At 39.1% G+C, this 21,167-nt stretch overlaps 1 pseudogene; it reads left to right on the top strand.

The window, feature by feature from the left end:
• Window positions 1–18,081: 18,081 nt before the first annotated feature.
• Window positions 18,082–19,055, top strand: LOC133247542 (large ribosomal subunit protein eL36-like; annotated as a pseudogene).
• Window positions 19,056–21,167: the final 2,112 nt, after the last annotated feature.

Here is a 21,167-nt window from a genome sequence, read left to right as displayed (position 1 = left end):
AGAGGAACTAAAGAGCTTCTTGATGAGTGTGAAAGAGGAGGGTGAAAAGCTGGCTTGAAACTCACCATTCAGAAAACCAAGATCTTGGCATCTGGTCCCATCACTTCATGTCAAATAGAAGGGGAAAAGTGGAAACAATTACAGATTTTATTTTCTTGGGCTCCAAAAATCACTGCATGTGGTGACTGCAGCCATAAAATTAAAAGGCGCTTGCTCCTTGGAAGAAAAGCTATGGCCAAACTAGACAGCATATTAAAAAGCAGAGACATCATTTTGCCAACAAAGATCCATATAATTAAAGCTATGGTTTTCCAGTAGTCACATACAGATGTAAGAGTTGGACAATAAAGAAAGCTGAGCACCAAAGAATTGAAGCTTTCAGATTATGGTGTTGGAGAAGACTGAGAGCCCTTGGACTGCAAGGAGATCCAACCAGTCCATCCTAAAGGAAATCAGTCCTGAATATTCACTGCAAGGACTGATGTTGAAGCTGAAACTCCAATACTTTGGCCACTTGATGGAAGAAGTGACTTATTTGAAAAGACCCTGATGCTGGGCAAGATTGAAGGTGGGAGGAGAGATGACAGAGGATGAGATGGTTGGATGGTATAACCAACTCAATGGACATGAGTTTGAGTAAACTCTGGTCATTGGTGATGGACAGGGAGGCTTGGCATGCTGCAGTGCATGGAGTTGTAAAGAGTCAGACAGGACTGAGCAACTGAACTGAACTGAACTGATGCTGAATCTCCAATACTTTGACCACCTGATACAGAAAGTCAACTCACTGGAAGAGACCCTGACGTTGGGAAAGATTGAAGGCAAAAGGAAAAGAGGGAAGCAGAGGATTGCCTTATTAGCTGTATTATCAACTCAAAGGACATGAATTTTAGCAACCTCTGGGGAATAGTGAAGGATAGAGGAGCCTGGCATGCTGTAATCTGTGGGATTGCAAAGAGTAGAACACTACCCAGTGACTGAACAACAACAACCACAATCCCCAAATAAGTAAAATCTAGTTAAAACATAAAAATGAAGTCTTGTCTTTAATCTCCAGGAATAAGAGATGAGGGAAAGAGCAGCCAACTTCTGTCTCCAATTGCTAACAAAAAACTTTGAAAACAGGAGACTGTCAATAACCAGAAAAATGGCTATATATATATCAACATGCAAAAATGGTTATCTTTCTTATACATTGCCGATAACATGTTTTTGAAGATTCCATTCACAGCAGCAACAAGAACTATAAAGTTTTGAGGAATAAATGAAATAAGAAATGGACAAAATCTATGTTAAAAAAAATGAAACTTTACAAACATAGAAAACAACCAGTTAAATGGAGACACACCATGTTCCTGAATAGGAAGACTCAATATTCGAAAGCAAAGTAATTATGGTCCAAATCCCCTCAGGATTTTTTTAAAAGTGGACTGTGATTAGCTTATTCTAAAAATTACATAGAAGAAAAAATTTGTAAACATTATTAGCCTTCAAAAAGAATTACAATAGAGCTTTTATACAGCAAAGGAAACCATAAACAAAATGAAAAGACAACCTACTGAATGGGATAAAATATTTGCAAAGGATGCAACCAACAAGGGACTGATTTCCAAAATACAGAAACAGGTCATACAGCTCAATATACAAAAAGAAAACCACAATCAAAACAAACTGGCCAGAAGATCTAAGTAGACATTTCTCCAAAGAAGACATATAGGTGGCCAATAGGCACTTGAAAAAAAAATGCTCAACATCACTAATTATTAGAGAAATATAAATCAGAGCTACAATTACCTGATACCAGTCAGAATGGCCATCATCAGAAAGTCTATAAATAAATGCTGGAGAGAGTGTGGGGAAATGGATCCTTCCTACACTGTTGGTGGAAATGTAAACTGGTACAACCACTATGGAGAACAGTATGGAGGTTCCTTAAGAAACTAAAAATAGAGTTACCATATGGTCCAGCAATTTCACTCCTGGACATATATTCAGAGAAGTCTATAATTCAAAATGAAACATGCACCCCAACAGAGCCAAGATATGGAAGCAACCTAAATGTCCATTGATAGATGAATAGATAAAGATGATGTGGTGTGTGTATATATATACGTGCATGTATATATATAGGTGTGTAAATATATATAATGGTTGAATAATAAACTACTCATTAAAGAAAGCAGAAATAACCTGGGGAAGGTAGAGGGGCAGAAGTTGAAAACTCAAAAGGACAGGATGCAGAGAGCTTCCGTGTTGTTGAACACACGGAGGTGCTGAGAGAGTGGCATGCCTTGAAAGGGCCTGAAAGCTCCACACTCCTTCCTGCATATCTTACCCTATGCTTCTCTTCTATCTGGCTCTTCATGAATTGTATCCTTTGTAATAACTAGTAATCTAGTACATAAACTCCTTTTTGTCCTGAGTTCTGTGAGCCATTCTAGCAAATTATCAAACCTGAGGAGTGGGTTGTGGGAACCTCTGCTTTACAGCCGGTCAGAAGCCCAGGTAGCAACCTGGACTTGGCAACTGGCATGTGTAGTGGGATAGCAGTCTTGTGAGATTGAGTCCTTAATTTGTGGGATTTGATGCTACTTACCTCCAGGCAGATAATATCAGGATTGCGTTGAACTGTAAAACATTAGGTATCTGCAGAGAACTGGAGAATTGCTTAGTCGGGAAAACCCACACACATTGGAGTACAGAAGTATTCAATGAGTGGTGAAGCAGACGAAAACAAGGAGCCTCCCATAGTACCTATCAGTTCAGTTTTGTCTCTCAGTCCTGTCTGACTCTTTGCGACCCCGTGGACTGCAGCATGCCAGGCTTCCCTATCCATCACCAACTCCCGGAGCTTACTCAAACTCATGCCCATTGAGTTGGTGATGCCATACAACCATCTCATCCTCTGTCATCCCCTTCTCTTCCCACCTTCAATCTTGCCCAGCATCAGGGTCTTTTCAAATGAGTCAGTTCTTTGCATCAGATGGCCAAAGAATTGGTGTTTCAACTTCAACATCAGTCCTTCCAATGAATATTCAGGACTGATTTCCTTTAGGATGGACTGGTTGGATCTCCTTGCAGTCCAAGGGACTCTCAAGAGTCTTCTCCAACACCACAGTTCAAAAGCATCAATTCTTTGGTGTTCAGCTTTCTTTATAGTTCAACTCTCACATCCATACATGACTACTGGAAAAACCATGGCTTTCACTAGATGCACCTTTGTTGGAAAAGTAATGTCTCGGCTTTTTAATATGCTGTCTAGGTTGGTCATAGCTTGTCTTCCAAGGAGCAAGTGCCTTTTAACTTCATGGCTGCAGTCACCATCTGCAGTGATTTTGGAGCCCAAAATATAAAGTCTCTCAGTGTTTCCATTGTTTCCCCATCTATTTGCCAAGAAGTGATGGGACTTGATGCCATAATCTTAGTTTTCTGAATGTTGAGTTTTAAGCCAACTTTTTCACTCTCCTCTTTCACTTTCAAGAGGCTGTTTAGTTCTTCTTCACTTTCTGCCATAAGGGTGGTGTCATCTGCATATCTGAGTTATTGATATTTCTCCTGGCAATCTTGATTCCAGCTTGTGCTTCATCCAGCCTGGCATTTCACAGGATGTACTCTGCATATAAGTTAAATAAGCAGGGTGATAATATGCAGCCTTGATGTACCTATACTCAAGTCATTTTCTCAGAACCTGCTTTTGGAACATCAAACTAAAATAAGAGATACTTCAGTTTTTATTCCATAAGCTTCTGTATAATATTAATTTTTCATAATAATGATATATTCATGTAGGACTTTTAATTATATTAAAATATATAATTTAAAAATTTCACCCTGACAAAATGATACCTGTGAATCTGAAATATTGTTTTAAGATTTTAGGTTTTGTTTTTATGAGTGTGTGAATGCATGCTCAGTCACTCAGTCGTGTTCAACCCTTTGCAACCCCATGGAATGGAACCCATCAGGCTCATCTGTCCATGGGATTTCCCAGGAAAGAATACTGGAGTGGGTTGCCATTTCCTTCTCCAGGGGATCTTCCCAACCTTGGGATCAAACCCATATCTCCTACATCAGCAGGTGGGTTCTTTACCACTAAGCCACCTGGAAAGCTTTTTCTAAAAGAACCTTGTATTTAATAAATACTTCATGCTTCATACTGTTTTAAATCTCTCAAAGCTTAGATCCAGAGTTCAACAAATATTTCTAACTCATTCTGCTCTTCAGTTCAGTTCAGTTCAGTTGCTCAGTTGTGTCTGACTCTTTGCAACCCCATGAATCGAAGCACGCCAGGCCTCCCTGTCCACCAACTCCCAGAGTTCACTCAGACTCACGTGCATCGAGTCAGTGATGCCATCCAGCCATCTCATCCTCTGTCGTCCCCTTCTCCTCCTGCCCCCAATCCCTCCCAGCATCAGAGTCTTTTCCAGTGAGTCAACTATTCGCATGAGGTGGCCAAAGTACTGGAGTTTCAGCTTTAGCATCATTCCTTCCAAAGAAATCCCAGGGCTGATCTCCTTTAGGATGGACTGGTTGGATCTCCTTGCAGTCCAAGGGACTCTCAAGAGTCTTCTCCAACACCACAGTTCAAAAGCATCAATTCTTTGGCATTCAGCCTTCTTCACAACCCAAGTCTCACATCTATACATGACCACAGGAAAAACCATAGCCTTGACTAGACGGACCTCTCTTGGCAAAGTAATGTCTCTGCTTTTGAATATGCTGTCTAGGTTGGTCATAACTTTCCTTCTAAGGAGTAAGCGTCTTTTAATTTCATGGCTGCAGTCACCATCTGCAGTGATTTTGGAGCCCCAAAAATAAAGTCTGACACTGTTTCCCCATCTATTTGCCATGAAGTGATGGGACCAGATGCCATGATCTTTGTTTTCTGAATGTTGAACTTTAAGCCAACTTTTTCACTCTCCACTTTCACTTTCATCAAAAGCCTTTTTAGTTCCTCTTCACTTTCTGCCATAAGGGTGGTGTCATCTGCATATCAGAGGTTATTGATATTTCTCCCGGCAATCTTGATTCCAGCTTATGCTTCTTCCAGTCCAGCGTTTCTCATGATGTACTCTGCATAGAAGTTAAATAAGCAGGGTGACAATATACAGCCTTGACGAACTCCTTTTCCTATTTGGAACCAGTCTGCTGTTCCATGTCCAGTTCTAACTGTTGCTTCCTGACCTGCATATAAATTTCTCAAGAGGCAGGTCAGGTGGTCTGGTATTCCCATCTCTTTCAGAATTTCCCACAGTTGATTGTGATCCACACAGTCAAAGTCTTTGGCATAGTCAATACAGCACAAATAGATGTTTTTCTGGAACTCTCTTTTTCCATGATCCAGCGGATGTTGGCAATTTGATCTCTGGTTCCTCTGCCTTTTCTAAAACCAGCTTGAATATCAGGAAGTTCACGGTTCATGTATTGCTGAAGCCTTGGCTTGGAGAATTTTGAGCATTACTTTACGAGCATGTGAGATGAGTGCAATTGTATGGTAGTTTGAAAATTCTTTGGCATTGCCTTTCTTTGGGATTGGAATGAAAACTGACCTTTTCCAGTCCTGTGGCCACTGCTGAGTTTTCCAAATTTGCTGACATATTGAGTGCAGCACTATCACAGCATCATCTTTTAGGATTTGAAATAGCTCCACTGGAATCCCATTACCTCCACTAGCTTTGTTCGTAGTGATGCTTTCTAAGGCCCACTTGACTTCACATTCCAGGATGTCTGGCTCTAGGTCAGTGATCACACCATTGTGATTATCTGGGTAGTGAAGATCTTTTTTGTACAGTTCTTCTGTGTATTCTTGCCACCTCTTCTTAATATCTTCTGCTTTGTTAGGTCCATACCATTTCTGTCCTTTATCAAGCCCATCTTTGCATGAAATATTCCCTTGGTATCTCTGATTTTCTTGAAGAGATCCCTAGTCTTTCCCATTCTGTTGTTTTCCTCTATTTCTTTGCATTGATTGCTGAGGAAGGCTTTCTTATCTCTTCTTGCTATTCTTTGGAACTCTCCATTCAGATGCTTATATCTTTCCTTTTCTCCTTTGCTTTTTGCCTCTCTTCTTTTCACAGCTATTTGTAAGGCCTCCCCAGACAGCCATTTTGCTTTTTTGCATTTCTTTTCCTTGGGGATGGTCTTGATCCCTGTCTCCTGTACAACCTCATTGTGCTCTTGGCCTTTCATATTTAGAAACTGACAAAGTAGAATCATAGGAAAAGATTCCTGGTGTGGAATTTTGTTGATCTATAAGTCTACAAAAAGCTGCAATTTATAAACCTGCTATTCCCTCAAAAAAAGGAGCATTAATGGGATTTATCTATCTCTTATCTTAGAGTGTTTGAAGTCTTAAGCACTATAATGCTATAACTAACATTTAGAAACATTATCTCTTAAAAACATGTGTTAAACTCCGGAAAGAACATGGGCGTGTGCAGTGTGCAGAGCTGGATACGTAATCCAGGAACTGATAGGAGTGTAGTCCCAATAACTGATTGAGCACAGGAAATCCCATTTATTTCTACTGTAAACAGAAAACTATTCTTCCAACAGGAAGTAGGAAGGGAACATAAACCTGGAAACAGAAAAAGCATGGACTAAGAGGAATATGACACCATGAAGAAAAGTTAAGAGTTAAAAATGAAACTGGTCAAGGTATTTCACAGGCAATAGAGAAAGTCATTTGAGAGACAAGTACAATCTACATGTAAGTGCCACTGCGTAGATAAACCACATAAACCCCAGTGGTCAATAAATGGATAGCTTTTACCACAGCTCATGCTAATGGAAAAATAGAAAAGAGATATTGATTAAATTATACACAAAATAACCATAAAGTAGTGGGATTATAAGTAACAGGAAGAGTTTTTAGCGAACACTCATGTCAGAACCTGACTATTCATCAAACACCATGGATCCTTAAAAACCACCATAATAGAATAAATAAATAAATAAATAGAAGTTAGTTGAAGCTGTAGCAGGCATCCTAATATGATTAAAGAATTATTCAGCCTGGATCTTTTCAGCAGCAAATAGAATAAACAGCCAGAACAATGGAAAAACCATAAAGACATGGTAACCAATCTTCGTCCCCATCTTAGTGGGGATGAAGCAGTAATTAAGGCCAGAGCTACATGTTACACTAGAAACACATATGTTCCTTTATTAATATCGGCTCCATTATTCTCAGTTGTATCTTTATAGCACCCCAAATCAAAATTGCCCTTTTGATCACTAATGGTAGGAGCTTGAAACACCTGGAATCAAAAAGCCGACAGTAGTCAAGATCTAGTGCTTACGACACTTGACACTTATTCTTGGTGAGTAGCATGATATATAACATGTTCTTAAACTAGGAATTTAGAGCATGTGCTAAAAGAAAGCAGAAGTTTGGAACAGTGAGAAAGGGACTCAATCCATCTGTTCAGGTTTAGGAGTATCCTATGTCTGTCATATGTTCAGAATAATAAGCAAAGAACCCTTGCTCTAACTGAAAGTAAAAATAATCTTTCAAATCTGCTGATATATACTTATAAATGAGGTAATTTGAAAAATAGAGAAAGCTTAACATTCTGGTACCTTTCAAGAGACCTCTTTAAGAAGCTTTCAGTCAGCTACTTCAAGGTCAAAGCAAGATAATATAAACCTGTAAAGAGAACTCTGGAGTCTAACTAGGTGGGTTTTTTTTTCCTCCCCTTTGGCCCAATTTTAGTTTTTTTCCTAGTTACCTCCTCATTAAGGAAGGGCCCCAACATATGTAAAGAAATCCACATTTTCTCAAGTTTCCAATGAGAAACCAAAGGTGGGAAGTGAATAAAGGCGAATCCTCAAGACTAATAATTCACTGCTTTTCATCTTCCAAAATGCGGATGGGATACAGAATCTTGGTGATTTATTCTCAGTAGCAAAGACCCACACCTACAAGGCTCATCTGTAAACTAGACCTATAAAACCTAAGGGTAATTTTTTTTTAATGGAAGCATAGCTGATGTACAATATTATACAAGTTTCAGGTATACAGCATAGTGATTCAAAATCTTTATAGATTATGCTCGATTTAAGTTATTATAAAATATTGGCTGTGTTTCCTGTGTAGTACAGTATATCCTTATAAGTTTACTTATTTTATGCATAGTAGGTTGAATCTCTTAATTGCCTATTGTGCTCCTCGCCCCTTGTCTCTCCCACAGGTAATTACTAGATACACATATGTGTGTGTCTGTTTCTATTTCATTATATTCATTTGTTTACTTTTTAGATTCCATATATAGATGATAACATACAGTATTTGTCTTTCTCTGTCTAACAAATTTCACTAAGTATAAAACCTTCTAGGTCCATACATGTTGTTGCAAATTGCAAAATTTTCATCCTTTTCATGGCTTAATAGTATTCCATTGCTCTGTGTGTGTATGTGTGTGTGCATATACATATATATACATGCTGCTGTGCAGTGCTTAGTTGTTCAGTCATGTCTAACTCTTTGCAACCCCATAAACTATAGCCCACCAGGCTCCTCTGTCCATAGGGATTCTCTAGGCACAAATACTGAAGTGGGTTGCCATGCCCTCCTCCAGGGGATTTTACCAACCCAGGGACTGAACCCAGGCCTCCCGCATTGCAGGCAGATTCTTTACTGACTGAGCTACCAGGGAAGCCCAAGAATACTGAAGTAGGTAGCCTATCCCATCTCCAGGGGAAATTCCCAACCCAGGAATTGAACTGGGGTCTCCTGCATTGCAGACATATTCTTTACCAGTTGAGCTATCCAGCTCTGTTGTCCCCTTCTCCTCCTGCCTTCAATTTTTCCCAGCATCAGGGTCTTTTCCAATGAGTTGGCTCTTCACATCAGGTGGCCAAAGTATTGGAACTTCAGCAACAGTCCTCCCAATGAATATTCATGGTTGGCTTCCTTTAGGATTGACTGGTTTGATCTTCTTGCAGTGAAAGGGACTTTCAAGAGTCTTTTCCAACACCACAATCTGAAATCATCAATTCTTTGGTGCTCAGCTTTCTTTATGGTCCAACTCTCACATCTGGGCTCCAAAATCACTGCAGATGGTGACTGCAGCCATGAAATTAAAAGACGCTTACTCCTTGGAAGGAAAGTTATGACCAAACTAGACAGCATATTCAAAAGCAGAGACATTACTTTGCCAACAAAGGTCCGCCTAGTCAAGGCTATGGTTTTTCCAGTGGTCATGTATGAATGTGAGAGTTGGACTGTGAAGAAAGCTGAGTGCCAAAGAATTGATGCTTTTGAACTGTGGTGTTGGAGAAGACTCTTGAGAGTCCCTTGGACTGCAAGGAGATCCAACCAGTCCATTCTAAAGGAGATCAGCCCTGGGTATTCTTTGGAAGGACTGATGCTGAGGCTGAAACTCCAGTACTTTGGCCATCTCATGCGAAGAGTTGACTCATTGGAAAAGACTCTGATGCTGGGAGGGATTGGGGGCAGGAGGAGAAGGGGATGACAGAGGATGAGATGGCTGGATGGCATCGCTGACTTGATGGACGTGAGTTTGAGTGAACTCCGGGAGTTGGTGATGGACAAGGAGGCCTGGCGTGCTGTAACTCATGGGGTCGCAAAGAGTCAGACACGACTGAGCAACTGAACTGAACTGAACTCACATCTGTATGTGACTACTGGAAAAACTGTATAGCTTTGACTATACAGACCTTTGTTGGCAAAGTGATTGTCTCTGCTTTTTAAAATGCTGTCTAGGTTTGTCATAGCTTTTCTTCTGTTGGATCAGTGGTAAAGAAGCCACCTGCCAATGCAGGAGACATGGGTTATATCCCTGGATTGGGAAGATCCCTGGAGTAGGAAATGGCAATCCACTCCAGGAGTCTTGCTTGGGAAATCCCATGAACAGAGGAGCCTGGCAGGCTACAACCCATGGGGTTGCAAAAGAGTCAGACATGACTTAGCAACTAAACAACAACAACAACAATATGAATATATCACTTCTTCTTTATTCACTCATCTCTTGATGGACACTTTGGTTGCTTCCTTATCTTGGCTATTGTTAAGTAATGTTGCTATAAACATGGGGGTACATATATCTACTGAAATTAATGTTTTCATTTTTTTTTTCAGATATATTCCCAGGAGTAGAATTGCTGGATCATATGGTAGTTCTATTTTTAGTTTTTTGAGGAATCTCCATGCTGCTCTTCATAGTGGCTGCACCAATTTGCATCCCCACCAACAGTACATGAAGGTTTTTTGCCACATCCTCACTAACACTTGTTATTTTTTGTCTTTTTAATAATAACCATTCTGACAGGTGTGAGGTGATATCTTATTGATATCTTATTGTGGTTTTAATTTGAATTTCTCTGATGATTAGTGATGTTGAGCATCTTTTCATGTGTCTGTTGGCTATCTTCATATCTTCTTTTTTTCATGTTCTTTTTTTAAAACTAATTTATTTATTTTAATTGGAGGCTAATTACTTTATGATATTGTAGTGGTTTTTGCCATACATTGACATGAATCAGCCATGGGTGTACATGTGTTTTTTTTTTTTTAAAGTATCTATGCAAGTCTTCTGTCCATTTTCAAATCAGGTTGTTTGTTTTCTTGATATTGAGTTGTATGAGCTGTTTTTATGTTTGGGACATTAGCCCTTTATTGGTCATATCATTTGCAAATATTTTCTCCCATTCATTTTGTCAATAGTTTACTGTGAAAAAGCTTTTCTGTTTAATTAGGTCCTATTTGTTTATTTTTGCTTTTATTTCCTTTGCTTTAGGAGACAGATCAAAAAAAAAAAAAAAACTGCTTTGATTTATGTCAAAGAGTGTTCTGCCTTTTTTCCTCTAGGAGTTTTATGGTTTACAGTCTTACATTTAGGTCTTCAATTCATTTTGAGTTTATTTTTGTATATGGTGTTATAGAATTTCATTATTTCATTATTTTACATGTAGCTTTTACATTTCTCAGAATCATCTATTGAAGAGGATGCCTTTCCCCCATTTAATATTATTGCTTCCTTTGACATAGATTAATTGACCATAAGTACATGGGTTTATTTCTGGGATCTCTATTCTGTTCACAGACCTATGCATCTGTTTTTGTACCCATACCATACTGTTTCGATGACTGTAGCTTTGTAGTATAATCTTCAGTCAGGGAGCGTGACACCTCCAACTCTGTACTTCACTCGAGATTGTTTTGGCTGGGGTTGGGGCCCAGCATGTCCCAGGGCTGGTGCTGGTCTGCTAGTGCTTGGGTTGGGTCCTGCCATGGCAGGCTATGGGGCTATGGTTGTCCTGTAGCTGGTATCCATCTGCTGTTGGGCAGGGCCATGTCCAGGAGTGGCTGTGGGCTCAGGGGGGTCTTAAGGCAACCTGCCTTCTTGTGGTGAGAACTGTGTAACCACCTGGCTAGTTGCTTAACCTGAAGTATCCCAGTACTGGTACCTACAGGCTGGTGGGCAGGGGCAGGGTTAAGTCTCAAAGCTAATAAGCTAGAGGGAGAATTCAAAATGGTGCTTGCTAGCACCAGAATCCATGCAGTAGAATGAGCTTCCAAAAATGGCTGCCACCATTGTCTACATCCCTAGTGTGAGATCCAGTTTCCTTCTGCCTCTCTGGGAGACTCTCAATAGGTAGGTATGACCCAGGCTCCTTTCAAATTACTGCTTCTACTCTGGGTTCCGGAGAATTTGTGTGCACCCTTAAGAGGGGAGTCTGTATTTCCCACAGCCCTCTGGGTCTCCTAAAAGTAAGCCCCTGCTGCTGCTGCTAAGTCACTTCAGTCGTGTCTGACTCTGCGTGACCCCATAGACGGCAGCCCACCAGGCTCCCCCATCCCTGGGATTCTCCAGGCAAGAACACTGGAGTGGGTTGCCATTTCCTTCTCCAATACATGAAAGTGAAAAGTGAAAGGGAAGTCGCTCAATCGTGTCTGACTCTTCGCGACCCCATGGACTGAAGCCTACCAGGCTTCTCCGTCCATGGGATATTCCAGGCATGAGTACTGGAGTGGGTTGCCATTGCCTTCTCTGAAAGTAAGCCCCACTGGCTTTCAAAGTCAAATATTCTGGGGGTCCATCTTCCTGATGCAGGACACCTGAGCTGGAGAACCTGATGTGAACTTCAGCTGCCTTATTCTTTGGGGAGAACATCTGTGATTGTAATTATTCTCCTGTTTGTGAGCTGCCTACCTGGGGGGTGTAGATCTTAACTATACTATGACTCTACTCTTTCTACCCATGTCATTTTGGTTCCTTCTTTATATCTTTAGTTGTAGAAGATCTTTTCTGGTAGATCCCTGTCTTTCTCATCCAAAGTAGCTCCGTAAATAGTTGTAATTTTGGTGTGCCCATGAGAGGAGATGAGCTCAGGGTCTTAGTCTTTCCACTCTGCTCTTGCAGCAAAGCCTGAATCTAGCTAGTTTCTTAATGCTTTATTGCTGCATAACAAACAATGATAATCATTTCAATTTGCTTATAATTCTATGGGTCAGAAATTTGAGCAGGGTGGTTCCTCTGCTAATCTCATTCATTTTGCTGATGGTCACTTGTAGAAATTATCGTCTGGAGGCCATTAAGTATGCATGGTCCAAACTATTTTTAATTGAGAAATCTGGTGGTCAGTGATGGCTTTGATTAGGTCTCTCTGTCTCCATGTGATCTTTCATTTTCAAGCAGACTGAGACTTTTTTGTACAATAGTGTCAGTGTTCCAAGAAGACAAGAATAGAAGCTTCAAGGCCCTCTTGAAGCCTAAACTCAGAAGTACCACAGTGCTAAGTTCCACTGTAAGTAAAGAAGGCAAGGTCAACCCAGATTCAAGGATCTGGAAATATTTTCACCTCTTGATAAGAGAAGTATCAAGGTCATAGTTGCAAAGAAACACTTGTACACAGATGGAAGGAATCATTGCAGTTGTCTTTATAAACAATTACCTCAGCTATGTATTATTTAAAAGCCTTTCTTCTCTAGAAGCTGAGACATAAGCTGAGAAGGTCACAAGAGGCCTCCATTAGGAGGCCACCAAATGTATTTATAGTGGGATCTTAGACACAAATTAGACCACTGAGTGCTTGAATACTAAAAGATTTAGAGGAAACACCAAGACCAACTGAAGTGCTTTTTATTCACCAAAATATTGAAACAGTTTAGGATTTCCCAAATATTTACTTCATCTGAAATATTTTCCTGCCAGATCTTCAGATAGTCAACTTCTTCAATTATTTGCGGATCAGATCAGATCAGTCGCTCAGTCGTGTCCGACTCTTTGCGACCCCATGAATTGCAGCCTCAAACTTTGCCTCCTCGGGTACTACCCTAATTAAACTTAACCATCCCCATTTCACCATCACATTTTCTTTATACAATACCATAATCTGAAATTACTTTAATATTTGTTTACTGTTTATGATCTGCTTCCTTCACTAGAATGTAATTCCATTTGAGATTTGAGATTCTATTAATTTGTTTAGCATAGTAATATCAGTGAGTGATGAGTGCTTGAAAAGGTAGCAAGGCAAGTCATTTTACTAATGACTTCTCCACTAATATCCCAAATTTGGTTCAAGTCAATCTCTGCTACAAAGCACAAAGTAGATAACGCCATCTAATCTGTCCCTGGGCTTAGGATTTATTAAGCTTTTCCTGTACAACCATGTCTTCTTGGAACTTTCCATTTATGTTACAGATTCTAGTCTTTGAAACACATCTATTTAACCTCAATTTTTTTCATTTGTAAACATGAGAAAATACCTCACTTATTATGTAAATTAAATGAGTTTCCATTTGTAAAATGTATAGTGCAGTACCTGGTATAAGGTAGATAATAAATTGTAGTTACTATCATTATTATCCAGAATTCAGTTGTGACTAACTGGTCTTCCACACATCTCAAGCTCAATCAATATTCCATTTGTTTTTTGTTTTCAATTATCAATTCCAGTCTTCTGTTTCTGAAGTGTTCTCTTACTCCTCAGAAGGTTCTAGAAAAAGTCTGATCATCGATGTTTATAATTTACAGTGTCCACAACAGAAATACAATGCTACTGGCATTCACAGAGTTAAAATAACACACGGAGTATTAGTTAAGATGTTCTTGCATGTGTGGCCACTGGTATTATTGCCTGCTGAGCAGTCTCCCCAGGTTTCTTAATCTTCTGATGTTCTAGCTGGCCCTTTCCCCATCTTCACAAAACCCAAGGACTCTTTCACTTAAGCTTAAGCTGCTCATACAGGTGGTGATTTCTCCGCTTTCTCTAGTCCTTACAACTCCATATGACAGCAGTGGATAACTGCTGTTAGTAATGGCTTTTTAAAGACTATTCATGCCTCAGACATTTTATTGTCTTACTTTCATTAATGTTATTGTAACAATTTCTAGTCTCATTCTGTAGTCATAGAGTGAAATATTTTTTATTAAGCTAGAACTGCATTAATGTAACAGCTGAACCACCCTAAATCTGAAAAGCCCCTGAATCTGAAAAGTCTTAAGAGGGTGTTTTCCTCTGAAATAAAAACATTGGCTTGCTCAAATTATGGGTTTCTTCTTATGCCCTGTTAACTACTTCCTGTTTACTCTTGTTGGTATGTTAGATACCAATCCACTGGGGAAGACAGCATGTAATTATGTACCTGTCACCTTCCTTCCTTCTGGATCCCGAGAGTACCACCTTGGACTCACTGGGCCACTTCATTGCTTTCATATGTTATATGAAAGATTTTACTTTACATTTCTCAATTTTCTCAAATAGTACCCTTTTCTTCTTTATTCATCCCTGTGAGGGGGCAATAAACAAACAATTAGATTCAGTTATGTCACTTAACTGATATGAACAGGTAGTGGTTGGTTTAATGACAAAAGTCCAGCATTCTTGATTCCCCACACAGCTCAAAACTACCCTCCCTCAGGAAAAGAGATAGGACCTTGTTAGCTATATCAGAGGAAAGCTGAATTAATCCAAGAAAACTGGTGTATAGCTGTTACCAAAGCAAATTCTGTTTTTTTCTCTCTCTTGGTAAGGATTAGTAAATCTGGCATAGGGATTTTAAAGAATATGTAATGATGGTGTGCCATGATAGTCAATTAGACACTCCTATTTCCTTGGTGGCTCAGGCTATAAAGAACCCACCTGCAATGCAGGAGACGCAGGTTTGATCCCTGGGTAGGGAAGGTACTCTGGAATAGGAAATGGCAGCCCACTCCAGTATTCTTGCCTGGAAAATCCCACAGACACAGGAGCCTGGTGGGCTATAGTCCATAGGGGTCACAAAATAGTCAGACACGACTGAGCAACTAAACAAAACTCAATGATATCGCAGCTTAAATTAAAACACTGAAGAAGCTATGTGTGACTTTGGTGCCTTCGTGAAAAATATAGTCTGCTTTGAAAGCCTGAGATGTTTTATAGACAATGACAGTTATACAAAAAGGAATCCAATGAAACTGGTTAAATACTAATGTGAGGGATGCAAAAAAAGACTTCTAAAGAAGGCCCATTTATTCTGTGAGCATTTTACGGCCTTGGATAGGCCAAGATGTATAAAACTGAGTTTGGGAGTAGGGGACATGGAGACCTAAGTTACTCTATCACTATAGAGTTGGACAAATTGAAGTTGTGTTCCTTAAAGGAGAGGACAAGAAAAGTCACAAGAGTAAGAAAAATACAGGAGGCTGACATCAAGTTGGGCTGTTTTCTGTTACTGTGAAATGATGAGCATCCCTGCACATTACCACCTTCATTAAAGTCATCTCTACATATAAAATCTTTGAATGTTTTAAATGGCTACTGGGGAAAAGACCAAAGTCTACAGCTGGATTAACATGTCATAAAACAGGTAACATGAACAGGAAGATGCATAATTTGTAAACTAGACTAAGTAGATGGAAGCAGGAACTCAGAGCCAGAAATAATTATGAGGTCTCAAGACCTCAAGGGACACATATAAAACTCTAGGAAAATGAACATCTACAATCCATAGAATAGTGATGGATTGAATCAACCTCATCCATGTCTTTGGTGGCCCCAGAGAACCAAGATGACCTCTGAGTTATACATGTTATGTTTGACCATTTTATAAAGAAAAAAATATTAAGTATTGTTTACGATCTGAAATACTGAAATCTTAAATTGAGTTCTGAAAATAATAATATCCATAAGGATAGCACTAACTTGCCTTCTTTATCTTATTATCTCTGAAGTTAAATAACTGCTGAAAAACATTTAAAGAAAATAAGCCCCCCAAAACTTCAAACTATCAAGCATTTGGGCACATTTATGAATAATTTTATTAGTTACATGTGAAACATTAACATGCCTTGGCAATCTTTTCTTCTGTCCTGGACAAATTTATATTCCACTTTTTGTAGTTCTCTCCACATCTTTACTGCTATCTTCAAGGCCCCTTCTTTGTCCTCTACTACCTAACCTCACTTTTTGAAGATGACTTAGCGTTCTGCTTAATAAAGAAACTTGAAGTCATCAAATAATATTTCTTAAACTTCTTTCCCATCTCTGAAAATATTCTTGCATCTATAGGAATAATTTAATCTCAGAGGGATCCTCCCACCTCTTCCAGACTTTGCTACTTTCTCTCTTTCCATTACATTCAAATTTTTCTTCCCTACTAGCAACACATTCTCAGACTACAATCAATTTCTCTCATACTAAAAAATTAACTCCTTAACTCTTATTCTCCCAAACACCACCCACTACCTATTTTCCCTTCTCATACAAACTTGTCATAAGCATTGTCTTTATTTTTTTTACTTAACTCACAGCATACTTATTCTCAATCCAACAAATATTTCTTTAGCAACTACTCTATATCCAGCAATGGGCTATGTACAACCATTACAAAATTGCTCTGCCTCTACCATTCCACTGAAACTGTACTAAGAGATTATCATGTGAAATCCTAATTGTCAAATCCAAAGCCTATTTTTTTGATCCTTATATTTCTTGACCTTTCTGCAGCATTAGATTTCTTTCACTCTCACCTTCTTGAAATTCTTGTAATCTGTGATAGTTTATTCTTCTGTTCTACTTCTTTGACAATTTCTTCTTTATATATTCTTAGTGGAAAAAGCTTCAGAAAAGGGTAGAGTGAAGATTAATATTGAGGTCAACTACCCTGACAAATTTTTCCCTTGGCAAAAAGTGATAGGACCCTCATCTATGTGCAGTCTATCAGGGACATAAGTTTGGACTCAGCAGATCCATCTCTTTATTCAAAGCTTTTTGAGAGCAGGGTCTTTGATGTCTTCACTACGTTATTTCCAGAACTTAGAAGATTTTTCCAGCACAGAATGAGCAGTCAATAAATATTTTTTGTAACAGTTTTATTGAGAAAGAATTGATGTACCATAAAACTCACTGTTTTAAAGTGCACAATTCACTTTTAGTATAGTCATGCCAGTTCATAATTTTTATAACATTTTTATCACCTCAAAAAGAAATCCTTCACTCATTAACACTTTTCATCCTCTTTCCTCCCCGCAACCCTTGGAAGCCACTAATTTATTTTTCTCTGGATTTGCCTATTCTGGACATCTTATAAAAATGGAATCATATAATGTGTGGTCTTTTCTTGTCTCATTCTTTTACTGTGGCTGAAAAACATTCTATTGTATGAATATATCAGATTCTGTTTATCCATTCATCAGGTGCTACACATTTGGGTTCTTTCCACTTTTTGAGCTATTATGAAGATGCTGCTATGAACAGTCACATATAAGATTTAGTGTGGACACATATGATACATTCTTTTGGGGATATGTCAAGGAGTGGAACTGCTGGGTCACATGAAAATTCTGTGTTGAACATTCTGAGGGACTGCCATACTGTTTTTGTGAAATGGCTGAACCATTTTACAGTTTCACCAACAATTAATGAGATTTCCGATTTCTTCACATCCTCACTGACGCTTGCTATTATCTGTCTTTTTTTAACCATCCTAGTAGGTGTGAAATGGTATCTAATTGTTGTTTTCATTTGCATTTATCTAACAGTTAATGATGTTGAGCACCTTCTCAGGTTCTGATTGGCCATTTATAGTCCATAAATATTTTATGAATGAATGTGTTCAGTCAGAGACTCTGAGGCAGGCTCTCAGGAACACCATCCATAGTTATTCAGATAGTCATTGTCTAATAGCAATGAATGATCAGCAGAAGTTGGGAGTACCTTATGAACAAATGATTGCGTATCCAACTGCCTTAATTAGCCAACATAGCTGATGTCTAAACCTGGTTTGTTTTGTTTAGTATTGACTTCTGATTTTGATATTATCAAAGACAATTAGTACTACTTATTCTGAGTTCAAATTCTTTCAAGCAAATATAACAAAAGAAAAAGTAGCTTTTCCCATGGCAGCCACTGAAGAGCATCAGCCATGGCTCTGTGCCATCCCATGGCCATAGGCCTCAACAAGGGCCACAGGTGACCAAGAACAAGAAGTGAGCAAACTGAGACATAGCTGCCACCGCTTCACCAAACACACCAAATTTGTGCAGGACATGTGCGGCTTCGCCCCTGATGAGTGGCAGCTCATGGAACTGTTCAAAGTCTCCAAGGACAAGTTGGCCCTCAATTTCATCAAGAACAGGGTGGGGACACACGTTCCTGCCAAGAGAAAGAATGAGGAGCTGAGCAATGTCCTGGCCACCATGAGGAAAGTGGTAGCGAAGAAGGACTGAGCCTTTTTTTTCCCTCTGTGAGTAATAAAACCTTCCCGTGGAAAGAAAAAAAAAAGAGAGAGAGAGAAGAAAAAGTCAAGGGCCTATGAGAAAATCAATTGTCAGAGGGGATGACTGGCTTACACCACTTGGGGGACCAGGAGCCAGGAGTTATCTTGACTCTAATCTGTCTTGATTTCCCTGTTCAAATGCTAATATGCAATATGGAATTATTTCTGAGGTGACTGTATTGTAATAAAAGGTAGTGGGCTTAGGCTGCCTAGCTGCTTTTGCCCAATCCTTATAGCAAGTCCAGTATCTTTTAGGAAATAGCTTTTAATCCTATAAATACAATATGGTGGGACTGTAATTTCCCTAACCAACAGATATCCTTGTTCACCATACTAGGCCAATTAGAAACTTCTTTTCTAGAATGTTTTTTTTTTAACCTTTTTATTATTAAATAAAGCACAGATACAGAAAGTGACACAAAATAAATGTATAAAAGTGAATTATTAAAAGCCAACACCCCTGTAACCACCACCCCATTATGAAAAAGAAACCTTGCAACTACTCCAGAAGTCCCTTCATGTTGCCCATCCCAAAGGCTATTCCTTTTCTACAAAATAATCACCATCATGACTCTTACAATGTTTGCTTTTTACATTTCTTTGTGATTTAATCATGTAAGTGTCTCTAGGCATTGCAGTTTAGTCTTGCCCCATTTTTAAAAAGTCTATGGGGACTACCCTGGTAGTCTAGTGGTTAAGACTTCACCTACCAATGCAGAGGGTGTGGTTTGATCCCTGGCTGGGGACCTAAGATCCCACATGCCTCATGGCCAAAAACCAAAATAGAATACAGAAGCAATATTGCAGAAAATTCAATTAAAAAAAAAAAAACCTAGTATGTCTTTTAAGAATCTTTTAATCTGCAGACTCTCCGTTATTCCTCTTTCTTAAAATACATTTTTTGAAGAATCTAAAACCATTTGACCTATAGAGTATTCCAAAGTCTGGATTTTGCTGATTACACACTCATGGTGCAGGTAAAATTCTCCTCTTTCCTATTTCTTATGAAGTAGCAGTTGAAATCCAGCCAACTAATCAAATGTGTTAGGAAGCACACTACATCCAGTTTTCTCACTTTTTTGATACTAGAAGCCATTGATGCTTAATGCTTAGCTCCATTAATTCACTGAAGATTGCAAAAATGCTTACATTTTAACTTTATCATTTTATTTTCATTTATTTGCTGATATAATTTTATGTTACTTGGCTACCCCTATATAGACCCCATGGTACAGTCTATATAGGAAAGGCAGATTAAATATATGATTCTTTTCTTTCTCTACTTTTCAAGAAAATGAATTGGTTCCCTGTTACCCTCAAAAATCACTCCAAAATCACTGCAGATGGTGACTGCAGCCATGAAACTAAAAGACGCTTGCTCCTTGGAAGAAAAGCTCTGACCAACCTAGATAGCATATTAAAAAGCAGAGACATTACTTTGCCAACAAAGGTCCATCTAGTCAAAGTTATGGTCTTTCCAGTAGTCATGTATGGATGTGAGAGTTGGACTATAAAGAAAGCTGAGTGCCAAAGAATTGATGCTTTTGAACTGTGGTGTTGGAGAAGACTCTTGAGAGTCCCTTGGACTGCAAGGAGATCCAACCAGTCCATCCTAAAGGAAATCAGTTCTGAATATAAATTGGCAGGGACTGATGCTAAAGCTGAAGCTCCAATACTTTAGCCACCTAATGCAAAGAACTGAGTCATTGGAAAAGACCCTGATGCTAGTAAAGATTGAAGGCAGGAGGAGAAGGGGACGACAGAGGATGAGATGATTGGATGTCATCACCGACTCGATGGACATGAGTTTGAGTAAACTCCAGGAATTGGTGATGGATAGGGAAGTCTGGCATGCTGCAGTCCATGGGGTCACAAAGAGTCAGACACACTGAGCAACTGAACTGACTACCCTCAAAAGGTGACCAATTGTTTTTTTCCCCAATGTCATTATGATTATTCATTATCACACATTTAAACTTATCTAACAGACTTTGATTCATTGTAATCATTATCCTTGTGCTAAGTCGTTTCAGTAGTGTCCAACTGTTTGCGACCTTATGGACTGTAGCCTGCCAGGCTCCTCTGCCTGTGGGATTCTCCAGGTAAGAATATTGGAGTGAGTTGCTGTGCCCTCCTATAGAGGATCTTCCTGACCCAGGGATCGAACTTGAGTCTCTTAGGTCTCCTGCATTGGCAGACAAATTTTTTTACCACTAGCACCTTCTGGGAAACCCTCTTATCCTCATTGAAGCTCAAATACTGTCATGTTTGAGCAATAGAAGCTTACTCCAGTTGATTCCTGTATTCTATTGGCACAATTTTTTTTCTAGAAAGAAGATATTTTATTTTCAGCACTTAAGTTGTATATTTTATGATCTAGCATATGTTTTTGTTTTGAGCTACTCCTCGAGGGGGAAACCTCATATTTTCGGTGATTAGA

The sequence above is a fragment of the Bos javanicus genome, chromosome 5, assembly GCF_032452875.1.
Source record: "Bos javanicus breed banteng chromosome 5, ARS-OSU_banteng_1.0, whole genome shotgun sequence".
Classification (NCBI taxonomy): Eukaryota; Metazoa; Chordata; class Mammalia; order Artiodactyla; family Bovidae; genus Bos; species Bos javanicus.
The sequence above is the reverse complement of the archived record's forward strand: the minus strand, read 5'-3'. Positions and strand labels throughout refer to the sequence as shown.